Here is a 14,948-nt window from a genome sequence, read left to right on the forward strand (position 1 = left end):
CCAAAAATCTCTCAACATCTTTGATCCGTCAATGATAAAACTCCGTTTGAGATACCAGGAGTTTACAGAATTCTATGCATATGCGACAAAGAATATATTGGAGAGATCATACGAAAAATATCAACTAATCTCAAGTAACATGAAAGAGCCAAATAAACTCATCAGCAGTTACAAACAACGCGATCAAATATGGCCGTCTAGGGTAAACAATTGCAGTAGGATAGGGAGAAAATCATTTGTGTGTGTGTGTTTTGAAGTGTTCAAATTGATTTTTGAGAGTCATTATTAAAGAAATTATTACAATAAAATCCCGGTATTGGTGTAAAAATTGCATAATAGTTTTTGGTGTTATTTACCATACGACTTTTTTTGTATATATCAGAGGAAACTACAATTAGTAGGTGGTTTAGGTCAATTTATTTTAGATTCGGAGAGTTTAGACTATTCATTTAATGGAGTTTCACCAGTCACCATTTTAAGTTACTTGGAGTTTTCCCGTAGCTTTTACGCCAAGGAGCAGATGAAGGCTTTTAAGAGTTTCCAAGCTTATAAGTAGTTTGAATCGGGCTTTGTTTTAAAACTGGGTAATACTATAAGGAACGGCATTTTCGTTTAAAGTTAAAGTGAAAAGTGGCATCAACTAGCTGCATCTTAAAAACAAATCATATTGTGGCCATCGACGAGTATCTCAAATTGAAAATTTCATGCTCTTTTCAAAAAAGAAAGAAGTATGTTTGAAAATGGATCGTATTTATTATTATCAAGTGCAGATTCAAATATTTATATCAAATCTGTAATATTGTGATTTTGTTATATGGTCGCCGAATATATTCTTTAAACAAATAATTTATCCCAATTGAGAATTTTAGCATAAAAATTCAAAAATTTCTCTTCAGGGCCATCCTCAAGTCAAAATGCCTAAACTATTTATTATTGCATTTGTAACAGAGTTGAGCATTGCAGACCTATGATCCAATGTGAGCAAGAATGATATGGTGCAAAATGGTTCCATTTTGAATTTTTTATTAAAACAATAGTTTTGTTTTTTACTTCTACCCTTCAAAACCAATTGCGTCAATACCAATAACGAGCATTTCGTCGGTTGAAAATTTACCATACTTCGCCTGGCCAAATAATCCTATGGGGAAAGTTTTTATCTGAGCGCTTGACAAATTCTAAATTTGAACGGGTTTTCTCAAAATAAAATGAACAGTAGATTTCCAAACTTCAGTATACATTCTATATTTGTAATAAATGTTTCCAGATTTTCACTTACAGCTAACAATATTCTACTTGTTTTGCGAAAAAACTTCCACAGGCTGCTGTAATACTATTTACAAATCTTCTGGATTCCTCCTAGATTCCTCGGTTGTTGATGCATTGAACTTCCTTACATTGAAGGGGCGGAGCTAAAGTTAAAGACCTGAGTCGCGGTTAAGATTGTTAAGATGCTTATAGATTTATATAGATTCCTGGATTACCATATATACCGAGTTTTTTGTTACATTGTAGAAACCACAACGTTCTCCCCATTTTTTTAAAAAATATGTCAATTATTTAAACTACAAAACCACATCTGCTTATAAAATTCTACCAAATTTAGTTTTGCTTTACTTCGAGAAAGAATTCCTCATACCCGTAACAAAAATAGACTAAATCAATAAGTCTTCTGTTATCATTCATTCATCAATCGCATCGCACCCACTTCCTGAGACAAAAAAATCACTTCTTGCAAAAGGTTCCAACTTCGTCGTTGCCCCACGTATTATTCCGGAAATCATTTCGAATGTAGAGTCCAACCTAAACTGCCATCTAAAACAGCTAATGATTGATTAACCCAAGTGCATATCAGGACAAAATTCAAGATATTGTTACACATGGACCCTATCTTTAACTTAAAAAAGATCCTACGCCACCAATGAAACGCAATTTTAAATCTGTTATTAAGACTTCTTCTCTATCAGAATCCATGGAAAAGTCTATCACTCATGGCTTTTGAGAAGAAATCCCTTGACGCCTTCCATTTAAAACCAAAATTGTGGATACACTTAAACTTAAACTTTATACATCCTAAGATACACTTTACCATTGAATCAAAAATTACTATAATCTCCCATTCTTAGATATACTTATTCATTAGAAAATCAGACCTAAGATTGGGTCATTCTGTTTACAGAAACATCTACGCACACAGACTGATACACTGTCACATCACCATCCGGCCCAAAAATCATCCGCTATCAACTCTCAACTAGCTCAACCCGAGTCACTAAACCCAGAATTAAAAAAAAAAAAAATCCATATTAGAGATATTAAGCCATTACAAAATGCACTTCATCACAACCGCCCAAAGACAACAAATCTGAAAGCAACCCCCACTTGCCACTGTTGTCCTTCGTTATACGTTCAAAATATCACTGACCACATATCAAAAGTTCTAAAGAGATATAACGTCTAAGTCAGATTTACTACTTATCCAAAAATCTCTCAACATCTTTGATCCGTCAATGACAAAACTCCGTTTGAGATACCAGGAGTTTACAGCATTCCATGCATATGCGGCAAAGAATATATTGGAGAGATCATACGAAAAATATCAATTAATCTCAAGTAATATGAAAGAGCCAAATAAACTCATCAGCAGTTACCGAGTATAATCACGAAACCGGACATAAAATTTTATTCGATAAAACAAAAATTCTTATTTCTACTAACGAAAAATTCGAGAATCTATAGAAATCTATAAGCAACTAAACAATCTCAAACGCGTTTATACTTCTCAAACAACATATAAGGAGGTACAGAGTAGAATGCGAGCCAGTTTCAGTTAAGCTCTGAAGAAGTCAACGGAATGATTGACGAAACGTCAGCAAGTTCGATTCGTCAATAACCGACGCAGGAGGAATTCCGTAAATAAATATTCGTAAATAGTAATATCATACTTTTTCTTCTTTTAAACAATGTAGAATCATATGGTGTGCTACATCGTTGTATTCAAAAATTTAATTTAAATTTAATACATAGTGTTGTTTTACGGACCATTGAAAAAATAAAATGATAAAATTTCGTTTTTTTTTAGCGTATCTTCAGGAGCGATGTGATTTTTTTAGTTTTCTGAACATCACATTATGAACCTTTCAATTTTGGAACTTTTTTCTAATTTAATGATCCTAGTATCTCTTATGGTTTCCAATATCCAAATGATAGACCTCCTTATCTTGGACAGACTATATAAGTAAAGTGTTTCCATTTAATAACTTTATAAAGTGTATTTGTGTATAATAATTGGAAATAAAAAACAAATCAGTATTTTGGTATTCTTCACCTGTTGATTTACAAATTTAAAAAGCAAATTTACTTATTTTTATCATTTTAAGGTATAAAAAATATTGGCCAAATGTAAAGTGTGTTTGGTTTTGTTCTGGAACTCACAAAATTTGACCTAGAAACTAGATTTATGTTTTTTAATGAAACACACACCTCATGAGCTTTTGGTGTCCGTTTTCCTATATATATATATATATATATATATATATATATATATATATATATATATATATATATATATATATATATATATATATATATATATATATATATATTAGAAATCCTTCAGTCAAATTCCAAAAAATCAGGACAAGTGCCAAATACAAACCGAAGCAGTACAGTTCATAATATTTCAGCATACCATCTTTCCGATACAGAAGTCAGCGTACTGAATAAAGGATTTAACTACGCAATAGCTCCAAAAAGAGTACCCGTCGAAGAGATCGTTTCCAACGTCGAAGCAAGTCTTTCCACCATAGACGAACAAGATGCGGAGTTAATTAGGCAAGATGTCGCCAGAGTCTTAAGACAGTCAAAACCACCGCAACCAAACTTAAGCAGAGAAGAAATGCAAGCCTTAAGGAATCTAAACAAAAACGAAAAAATTCTAATAATGCCAGCAGACAAAGGAAATGCCACTGTCGTCATGAATACGTCGGATTATAATGCAAAATTGGAGGATATTTTGAACGACCCAATATACAAACTAGTCACCAGAGATCCCACGACATATTTGGAGAAAACAACTAAGTCCAAAATTCTCGATTCATCAATAAACGAGGATACAAAGAAGAAACTTATTCCGAGGGAAAAATCGAGTCGTTGCCCAAAATTCTACGGGCTCCCAAAGATCCATAAGGACGGGGTTCCCCTGCGTCCAATCGTAAGCGCCTTTAACTCACCATTATGCAAGCTGGAAAAACATCTGGCCAGTGCACTTCAGCCTATAGTGGAAAAGGCAGATTCCTATGTTAAAAACTCAGAAGATTTCACTCAGATTTTAGGTTTTCTCAGGATGGACAAGGACGACATTATGGCAAGTTTCGATGTCAAATCCCTCTACCCGAGTATTCCAGTAGAAGAGGCACTCTTGCTTATAGAAGAAAACGAAGATCTTCCGCCATACATAATGGATCTGTCAAGACATTGCCTGAAAAACGCTTACTTTATGCACAACGGGAAAATTTACCGACAAATAGATGGAGCAGCAATGGGATCATCTCTCTCACCTGTGATTGCCAACCTCTTCATGATTTACTTCGAAAAGAAAGCAATAGAGAAGGCAAATCTGAAGCCAAAACTATGGACAAGATACGTTGATGACGTATTTGTTGTATGGCCTTTTGGCAAGGAGGAGCTTTTGAAATGCCTAGATCATCTGAATTCCATTCACCCAAGGATTCAATTTACAATAGAACTTGAAGAGGATAACAGTCTGCCCTTTTTAGATGTGCACATCACAAGGACCGAAGATGGACACTTGGAACACACTGTCTATAGAAAACCAACACACACTAATAGATATCTGAACGCTAAATCTCATCACCACCCATCACAGATACAGGCAGTGGCAAATACATTAATTGCTCGGTCCTTCAGGCTCACAAACGAGAGGAACAGAGATAAAGAACTGAAGAAAATTAGTACCTGTCTTCAACAAAACGGATACCAAAGGCGCACCATCAACAAGGCAATCAATAAACAACAACAGCCGCAGCACAGAGTGCAGGACGAGACCCAACGAAGATCGATCGCTGTCCTGCCATACATCAAGGGGGTTACTGACAAAATCGGCCGAATATTACGGAAACACGACATATCAACGGCATACAAACCTGACCATACCATCGGAGCAATACTAAGAAACCCAAAACAAAAAATTACTCTGGAAAACCAAGGAGTATACAGTGTAGCATGCGGATCGTGCAGCCTGACGTATGTGGGACAGACCAACAGAAGGATTTCAGCCAGGCTCGAGGAACATCGTTTAGCCATAAGAAACAAACAAACAACATCTGCTTTGTTTCAGCACCAACATCAGACAGGCTATAAAATTGATTTCGGCACTTGCAAACAAATAGCTAATATTCCTGATTTTAGGACAAGGATTATACGAGAGGCCATCAAATAGAAAAGTCCGGACACCTCAATACGAGAGACGACGCTCTGCATTTATCCAACACGTGGGGAACGATAATCAAACAGCAGAGCGATGCGCAGCAGCCAACGGGGACATCGCAACTACGATCGGGCGAAATTAACAACGCGACAATTCAGGGGGCTTAGCCACCTCCCCCCACGCACAAACAGCACCGTTACCATCTCCGGCGCAGAGTATAAATACCACACGCACCGCCGATAACCTCCCAGTGTTCGAAGTGTTTTCGGAGCGCGAGCATTGAAGATGCCAAGTGAGATTTTGGCGAAACGTCTGCAGGATTCCAGTCGGATGCAAGATTTGCAGGATTCCAGTCGGATGCAAGATTTGCAGGATTCCAGTCGGATGCAGGATTCCAGTCGGAGTTCAACGAGCGAACGGATGATATCCCGGAATATAGTGTCATCACATTTTTCCATCCGTGAATCAATACGTGAGAATATATATATATATATATATATATATATATATATATATATATATATATATATATATATATATATATATATATATATATATATATATATATACCATCGGAGCAATACTAAGAAACCCAAAACAAAAAATTACTCTGGAAAACCAAGGAGTATACAGTGTAGCATGCGGATCGTGCAGCCTGACGTATGTGGGACAGACCAACAGAAGGATTTCAGCCAGGCTCGAGGAACATCGTTTAGCCATAAGAAACAAACAAACAACATCTGCTTTGTTTCAGCACCAACATCAGACAGGCTATAAAATTGATTTCGGCACTTGCAAACAAATAGCTAATATTCCTGATTTTAGGACAAGGATTATACGAGAGGCCATCGAAATAGAAAAGTCCGGACACCTCAATACGAGAGACGACGCTCTGCATTTATCCAACACGTGGAGAACGATAATCAAACAGCAGAGCGATGCGCAGCAGCCAACGGGGACATCGCAACTACGATCGGGCGAAATTAACAACGCGACAATTCAGGGGGCTTAGCCACCTCCCCCCACGCACAAACAGCACCGTTACCATCTCCGGCGCAGAGTATAAATACCACACGCACCGCCGATAACCTCCCAGTGTTCGAAGTGTTTTCGGAGCGCGAGCATTGAAGATGCCAAGTGAGATTTTGGCGAAACGTCTGCAGGATTCCAGTCGGATGCAAGATTTGCAGGATTCCAGTCGGATGCAGGATTCCAGTCGGAGTTCAACGAGCGAACGGATGATATCCCGGAATATAGTGTCATCACATTTTTCCATCCGTGAATCAATACGATATATATATATATATATATATATATATATATATATATATATATATATATATATATATATATATATATATATATATATATATATATATATATATATATATATATATATATATGTATATATATATATAGGCCGATTTCAATCGGGAAAGTTTTTGAGATCTTACTAAAAGATCAGCTAACTTCTTATATTAATAAGATCGAATGTCTTTGTGCTGGTCAGTTTGGTGTTCGACGATCCAAGCAGTGTCTAAAGTTGTGAGTGGGATAGTTGAGGGCCTCGAGGGGGGTGAATTAGTTGGTTTGACCTTGAGTGATCTCTCCAGGGCCTTCGACTGTGTTTCTCACCAGGTTCTTATTAAAAAGCTATACAGATATGGTATACGGGGTCTGCCCTTAGATCTTATAGCGTCCTACTTGCAGGGCCGACAGCAGTTTACAGAATACCAGGATGACCGTTCATCACTTGAATCAGTAGTAAGCGGGGTGCCCCAGGGTTCCGTCCTGGGCCCGCTACTATTTACAATATACATAAATGACCTTTATCATTTCATGGCCCCCAATCAGTGCGTGATGTTTGCCGACGATACATCCTTCACTACATCTGCTAAGAGTATCGAGGAGTTGTCCGTTAGGGTTGGCATGTTGGAGGACAGGGCTAATGTCTGGCTCGAAAATAATTATCTTAAATTAAATTTAGACAATACCCAGAGTATTGTGTTTTCCTCCAATTGCTTGGTAAATAGTGGATAGTCCGTCAAGTTGCTTGGCATTAGGATCGATGGAAACAACATATCTCAGACCTGAAAAATAGGTTGTCCAGCAACATATTCGTTCTTCGACGACTGAGAGGCCTGATAGGAACAAGGACTCTGCTTATGGTCTATTTTTCTTTGTTGCAATCACATTTATTCTATGGCACGGTACTGTGGGGTGATTCCTCAGCTGCTGTGGAGATTTTTAGAATGCAGAAAAGGGCTATTCGAGTCGTTACTAATATAGGATATAGGGACCATTGTCAACCTTATTTTAAAAAATTCAAGGTGATGCTCCTTCCTTGCATCTATATCTACTACCAGTTATTAGAGATACAGAGAACGAAAGGAAACTTTAGCGCTAATTCCGATTGCCATGCCTATTCAACTCGTTCGGGGGATCTCCTTAGACGGCCTAGGTTTAGACTGAGGAAGTCTGAGAACAACTCATTGAACCTGAAATTGTATAATGTTTTGCCAGGTACCGTGAAAAAGATGAGCAATAGAAAATTTAAACATACTATTAAAGAATTCTTGCAACGTCATTGTTTTTACTCCCTGCGAGCATACATTCTCACTGTCACTGGTATCGATGCGCTATAAAACTGTATAGTACTGTCTAATTTTGTTTGTATTAGATGTGTGTCTTTATGTTATTTATTTATTTGATTTTATTGCACGAAACGTAGTCAATAAATGAATCTATCTATATATATATATATATATATATATATATATATATATATATATATATATATATATATATATATATATATATATATATATATATATATATATATATATAAATATATATATATAAGAAAAGAAAAATTAAAATAAATAACGCAGGCGAAAGCTAGATTACTAATTAAAAAGCCATTCACTTGAGCGTTACCAACTTTTATTGTTCCCTCTATTAACAACAACAGGGGCATCCCCAGTGATATTGCTCTAATTTTGTTACCGGTAGCCCCGTTACTGTCCTTCTCTCTCTCTCTCTCTCTCTCTTTCGTTTTTTCGTTTACCTTGATCGTTGTTATTTGTACATGTCCGTACGTCCGTAAGATGGCAGATGAAATTTTGGCGAAACGTCAGGCAACTGATCCTACTCTAAGATCAAACAACGAATTGATGAATACCCGGATCAACACTAGTACACATCATAATATATGTATATTAGAATTTTTTTCAGTTTTACGAGAAAACTAACTACGAAAGTGGACTTTACGTAAAAAAGACCCTATTCAGACTAGTTTTCACCGTATTCGTAATTTTAAAATTCAAATTTTAAATTACCCTGTACCTAAAAATCCAAATCCAATAACTATGAAATATCTATTGTCTATTTTCATGTAAAAAGTCACGAAAGGCGCAATTCGCAATTGATGTGGGAGATACGCTGTAAAATCATTAACAGGAAGACAAACTATATATATGTGTTGTTTTTTTAAATAATTTTCCTCAAAATGTTACTTCAGTTCACTAGCTTCAACTTAGCTTTTTGTTCAACTTAGCTTTTTGTGATTTTATATTGGATGTATTATTATTGTATAGAAATTTTAAAGAAAAAAAATATATGCTTCATATGCGTGTCAGATTATGTAAGTATCTCTAGGCTATTTTGTATTTATTAGACACGTGTAAAACATTTAAAGACGGATGGAGCGATGACTGCATCCCACATGAATTTTCACATTCTTTTTTTGACATTTAATTAAGATGAACTTTGAAAATCTGATTAATAATGCCGGATTTACATGAGCGACACCTAAGCAATTACCATTGGTGGTAAAAATAAAAAGAACATTTATGTGAAACAAACGCGTCTTTATCGGTATTTACTTTCTATTATTTAATGGATCTCGATGGCTCATTCTTGAAGCGTCTTATATGGTGTGCCGTAAAGATTCCCATTAAAACTAATCCAATTAATTTGAGGCGTCGAGAACACCCAGAGGCCTATGTCCGGCAGGTCATAGTCATTCGGAAAAAATGCAAATTGTATTAGGATCAGCTGGTGTTTCTATTTATTTTTTACGACTCGTATAACGTTTAACTCACGCGGATGTCGTTGACATTAGGAGTTCGATTTGCTTCCTGGTATATTTGGAAAGTGTCACTACCGCGTAATATATCTGCGGCACCTTTTCTTCGTTATCCATTAATTAGCAAAATCGACTCGTTCCTTTCTACTTACTTCGATGTAGTTATCTGATTTGTTTCTTTTCGTTACTATGCGAAACAAAGACGGAAATTATGGCTGTTGTTTTCCTTACGAAACTTTTAATTGAAGCGCCTTAATTCAATTATAAATAAATAAAAATAAATAAAATCTAAATTTATAGAAGTAAGTGTCATGGTTCGAGCAGATGTAGAGTAGCAGATGAGGTATTGTCTCTGGAGTCCACAAAAATAATAGGGGCTCAACATTGTTTTCTAGCATGTTGTCAGCTTCCCATATTTTTTCTGAAAGTGTTTCTTCTTCAGAAGGGATAATATCAACCATTTGACGGGGGTATTTTTCAAAAACATGCTAGTACCCCATCACCGACAAATTCATTTGTGCTACCAATGTGAGTAGTTATGAATCCATAAATAATAGCTTGTTACTTTCGAAAAATCAATGAAATCGAATGGCGCGTACAGCGTCGCCATTGGTACCGACGAAATCAGCGTCGAAAAATAAAAGTTTTAATTTTTTGTCTGTTCTCCGTTCTCTGTTCTCTGTCGACGCTCCATAAAATCGCGAATAACTTCAGAACGGTTTGAGCCAGGGAGCTGAAGTTTTGTTCCTTTTAAACTGGCCACAAGACACATAAGCCAATAGGAAATGACTGCGATTGGAAATTGGAATTTGTCTTTTCTTTGCGATTTTCGTCTGTTTTTCGTACATCGTTATAAAACATGATAAGTGTCCGAAATTTGCAGCTATCGATTTCAAAATTTTCACAAATATAGAGTTTGGTTCCCTAACCGAACCTATTGAAATTGAGGGCGCTGGGGGGTCGAGAAGTATTTTAAAAAAAATTAAAAACCGGGTATGCACGCTTCTAAGAAGAAAATCATTTCTCGAAACCGGTTTATGCAATCAAAAAAAAAAGTATACCAAAAGATTCACAAGACCTAGTGCTTTAAATTTTTATTCTTGTCAATTATTGAAAATGTACAGGGTGTGGTTAGTATTAACAGAGAACTGAAAATGTGGTTCCTCTTTATTAAAATGTAGCATAACTAGAAACTATGATTCAGATGTTAATTTGTCTTTCACCAAAATATAGCTCGTGTAAGGAACTAAAACTTTTGTATTTAAGGTTTTCACATTTTGTATAGAGTGTTCGGAATATTCGGTGCTATATTCAAAAACGTCGTAGGTGTCTCAAATATGTAGCCATTGACTTCAAATTTGGCAACAACTAACACTAGAAATTTTCCTTGGTTATTTTGCCTTTCAGAAAAAGATGATTTTCTCAAAAACTATTCAACCGATCGGCAAAATTTTAAAGCCAGAAAACGCGGGAGATCCAGCGCTATGACTTCTATTTTAAGCATTTTTGCGATTATATACAGGGTTTTTCAATTATGGCTAAAAATCGTGAATAAATTATTAACCGCAAATCAAAATTTGTAAAAAATATGACATAGGTTCAACTAGTGTTATACTCCGGATCAAGAGTGACAATTTTTGTATTTACGATTTTCGTCTATCACACACGCTGCTCGAGATATTTGAAAAAATGCATATGAAAATTGCTGTTTCTCGAGCCCAATTTAGACGCGATGACGTCATTGACTATTACGGCGGACTGCATAGTTTCAGAAAGAAATTATTTTCTCGAAAACCATTTACTCCATTGGAAAAATTATCCTATTTTTGACATTTTTTCAATTATGCAGAGCGTGTGTCGATTATGGGTAAAAAAATAAAAAGGTCCTGAAAATTACGGTTTTCGTCGATAAATTATTAGCCGTTAATGAAAAACTTTAAAAAAGGGATAATTTGGTTTAAACAGTGTAGTAAACTGTATCGAAAGAGCTCCATTTTTTGTGTATCATACAGGGTGCGCTAGATATTCCAAAATATATAATTGCAAATATAAATGTACAAATAACTACATTTATCCGTGACTTTGAAGTTCGGCGAGACTAAAATTATATCGATTTTGCGAAAGTTGCATAGTGGTCCGCAGGAGCACGATAGAAAAACAATGCCTCCCTCTAGCACAAGAAACCGCGAAGCTCTTTCTTTTTAAAATAAAAAGCTGCTTCGCGCTGGGCGCTACGAACTTTCCCGCCAAGCGACGATTTTTCGAAAGCAATCTTGTTTCTTCCAGTTAATAGATATTCCTGTTTGTTTTTCAAAGAAACTTCCACCGTACCGTAATACTATTTACAAATCTCTTAGTAAGTTTCTGAAGCACCAAGTGGCTTACCATCACCACCATACTGTATAAAGTCATGAAAAAACTTATATATTTCAGAAAACTGATAGTGTTTTTTTAATTACTAAGTAACTTAGTTACGGTTTGTAAAATCGTAAAAAAAACTTTAAATCAACGGTATTTTTTGCATAAAATTTCAAAAGTTGTTTAAATATATAGCCAGCATAGCTTAAGATCGATACTAAACAGTCCTTTATTTCCGACGATTTAACAAAAGAAAGAGAAACCGAATTAGCAGTTATTATTATTGTTCTTTTCATTTGCGCTGGGTCTAATTGCTTTGTTGGCAAAGTGAAATTATAACGTTATTAATAAGACAGCGCACAAAGACACTTGCGTAACATTGGACATGGGAATATTAATGTCCACGGCATACGACAGAAATATTGTTTCAAGTGTGTTTGTAGTATACTTGTACGTTATTAAATATTTCCCATTTCATTTTCATTCATTTCGTAAGTAATTATTGCAAACGGAAAAATTGCTCGGGAAGCTGCAGCGAATTTATTACAGCGACTGAAGTTTTTGAATTTCCTGTTATATCGCTAATATCTACTTAAAGACGCTTATTTAACCGGCGTGATACACCATTTGATTGTTGCGTCAGCAGCCGCGAAAACCGCGAAGAATGACGACAACCTAAATTGTTTAAACATTTTAAAACCCCATGTGAATCACCGGAGCAAATTTTTTTAAATTGCATATCCTTGTAGTTACTGCTGTCAGTCCTTTATAATCAGTTAAACCCACATTTAAATCAGTCAAAATGAAATAAGGACCACTTTGTAATTACTGTGGATTTTTCCAAAAAGTAAAATTTGTTCTTCTTAAAACTACGTCATTATAAGAAAACATAAAGTCAACATTTTTAAATTATGGAAAAAAAAAATAAAAATAAAAAAGTGAATTTTGTGGAGCATGGTTCAAGTTGTGGGTTGACGATTCTAATCCTAATTCTCCTTTTGAGATAATCCCAGATGTGTTAAGGTGTAGGGAATTTGCTGACCACTCCAAAACCTGGTTATTTTGCTCTTGGAGGAATTCGTTACTACCCTTACAGTGTGGGATCACGCATTACCATGTTGTGGTATAAATTCTCGGCTGTCTTTTTTAGCAAATGGCATTTTATAGAGTTGTACAATTTCCTCCAAATATTGACGAGCGTTCACATAGCACCCATGATACACATGCATAATGTCTCTACATAATCAATTATTTATCAACTGCTTCAATTTCTTCTTATCCAGTACGATTTGCTGTGACTCCTTCCAGTTTTTTTCCTTTTTCTCAAAATCAAAAATCAAAAAGTGTTTCGTTTCATGTCTTTCTAGGTATTCCTTCTTTTCTACGTCCAGTCGCTCTGCTTCTCCACACTTTCTTGACAGGCAATCTCGAGTTCACTCTCTGCAAGCGTCCTTACCATCCCAGCTGTCTCTGTTCTATGTACTGTACCTGTACTGGCTAGATATTAAGTTTTACCACAATGTCGACCTTTTTAATTTTATCCCTTCTTGCAACTCCCTCGGTATTTCAGAGGCGTCCACTTTAATTTCCTCTCTTTCGCGCAATGTTTCACATCCATATCTAAAGATCGGTCTTTGTAGACTTTTATTTTTGTACTTCTTGACATTTCTCTGTTGTTGATTAATCAGTGCATCACAAAGTTTATTACTTCTTTCTAATCCAATTCAGTTCACACCATGAGCCTAGTTGTAGCTGTATTCACTTTCATCCCACTTTCCTTCGGTATGTCCTTAAAAACATTCATATTACTTTGCAAATCTGCTTCACTTCCAGTTATGGTACTTATATCGTCTGCAAATGTGCTGACGTTCCAGATTTCTACAGCCCACATATAGCCTCATTTGCAAATTTTGCAATTTCTTGTTCTCTTATACAAGTTTATACAAGAAATCCCTTTAAAATAACAAAATTCGGGCGTGCAACGTAAATGTGATAAATCCAATAACATTGCTATCATTTTTGAATTCTGCCTGTTCAAAAACCCCCAGGTATTGAATTTTATCGTTCCAGTTCTGACAGTTTTGTTAATGTTTAAATCACAACACAGTGTTTTATTAAACATAAAATAGAATTGTTTGGTGCACAATTTTCATGCATTACATATTCCCAATGCGAATTGTTAAGAAGATAAATTGGAAAGTGCACTTTTTATTCTGTAGACATGTTTCATATCTATCTTAGAGGAAGATAGTAAAGCCTTTCATATTCTTGAGGTGCACACTCGGCACGAACCGGTTTCTATTGCACATGACCACCACTATACATCCTTGATTTATGTTGTAAAACTAGTATGCCTCATCAATATTTTCATAGAAGAACTAGGAGAATATGTATTTTTAGTAAACTTTTGCAGCTGACCAACAGGGTGGGATTTTGCGCTAGAAACTTGGTTAGTTCCTTTTCGTATTTTGCAAAAGCAAGCGTTACATTTTTACTTCCCGTTAAAAATAAAATGTACTATCATTTTTGGGTTTAATTTACCTAAATGCGTTTTGGGACAATTGGAATAATCTTTCTTTCTAAGATCGTCAGACCCGTCTTCAATTCACCGTCTTCCAGATTTCCACTGTGGCATAATAGGTTGCTCAATAAGGTAACCCAAAAACGGTAAAAATCTTATCTTCTATTTTGTCATGCGGACGGTAACCTTTCGCTTGCAGTTACTTCTAGCATTCGATTAGCTCGGTTTACGGTCCAGCCTTAATGACGAACTTCACTCTGAAACTTCAAAACTGGCAAAGCTGGACGATAAAATTCAATACCTGGCAGTTTTGGAACATGCAGAACCACGTTATAATTTTGTCATTTTAAATGAATTGTCCTATTTATTTTGTTATTGAATTTTATCGTTCTAACTTTAGCAGTTTGGAAATACAGTCGAAACTCTACATAGCGAAATTGAAGCGACGGCTTTTTTTTTCATTATAAAGAGTTATAATCATTTGAAAAATAACAATACGCATATGTGTTCTGTAATATTTAATTATTTTATATACA

At 35.6% G+C, this 14,948-nt stretch overlaps 1 protein-coding gene across 1 annotated transcript in view; it reads right to left on the minus strand.

The window, feature by feature from the left end:
- LOC132697203 (uncharacterized) overlaps window positions 1–14,948 on the minus strand; it is a 65,849-nt gene that overhangs the window by 19,101 nt on the left and 31,800 nt on the right. The gene's annotated exons all lie outside the window — the stretch shown is intronic.

Source organism: Cylas formicarius, unplaced genomic scaffold (assembly GCF_029955315.1).
Source record: "Cylas formicarius isolate icCylForm1 unplaced genomic scaffold, icCylForm1.1 PGA_scaffold_1__22_contigs__length_36826433, whole genome shotgun sequence".
Lineage (NCBI taxonomy): Eukaryota > Metazoa > Arthropoda > Insecta > Coleoptera > Brentidae > Cylas > Cylas formicarius.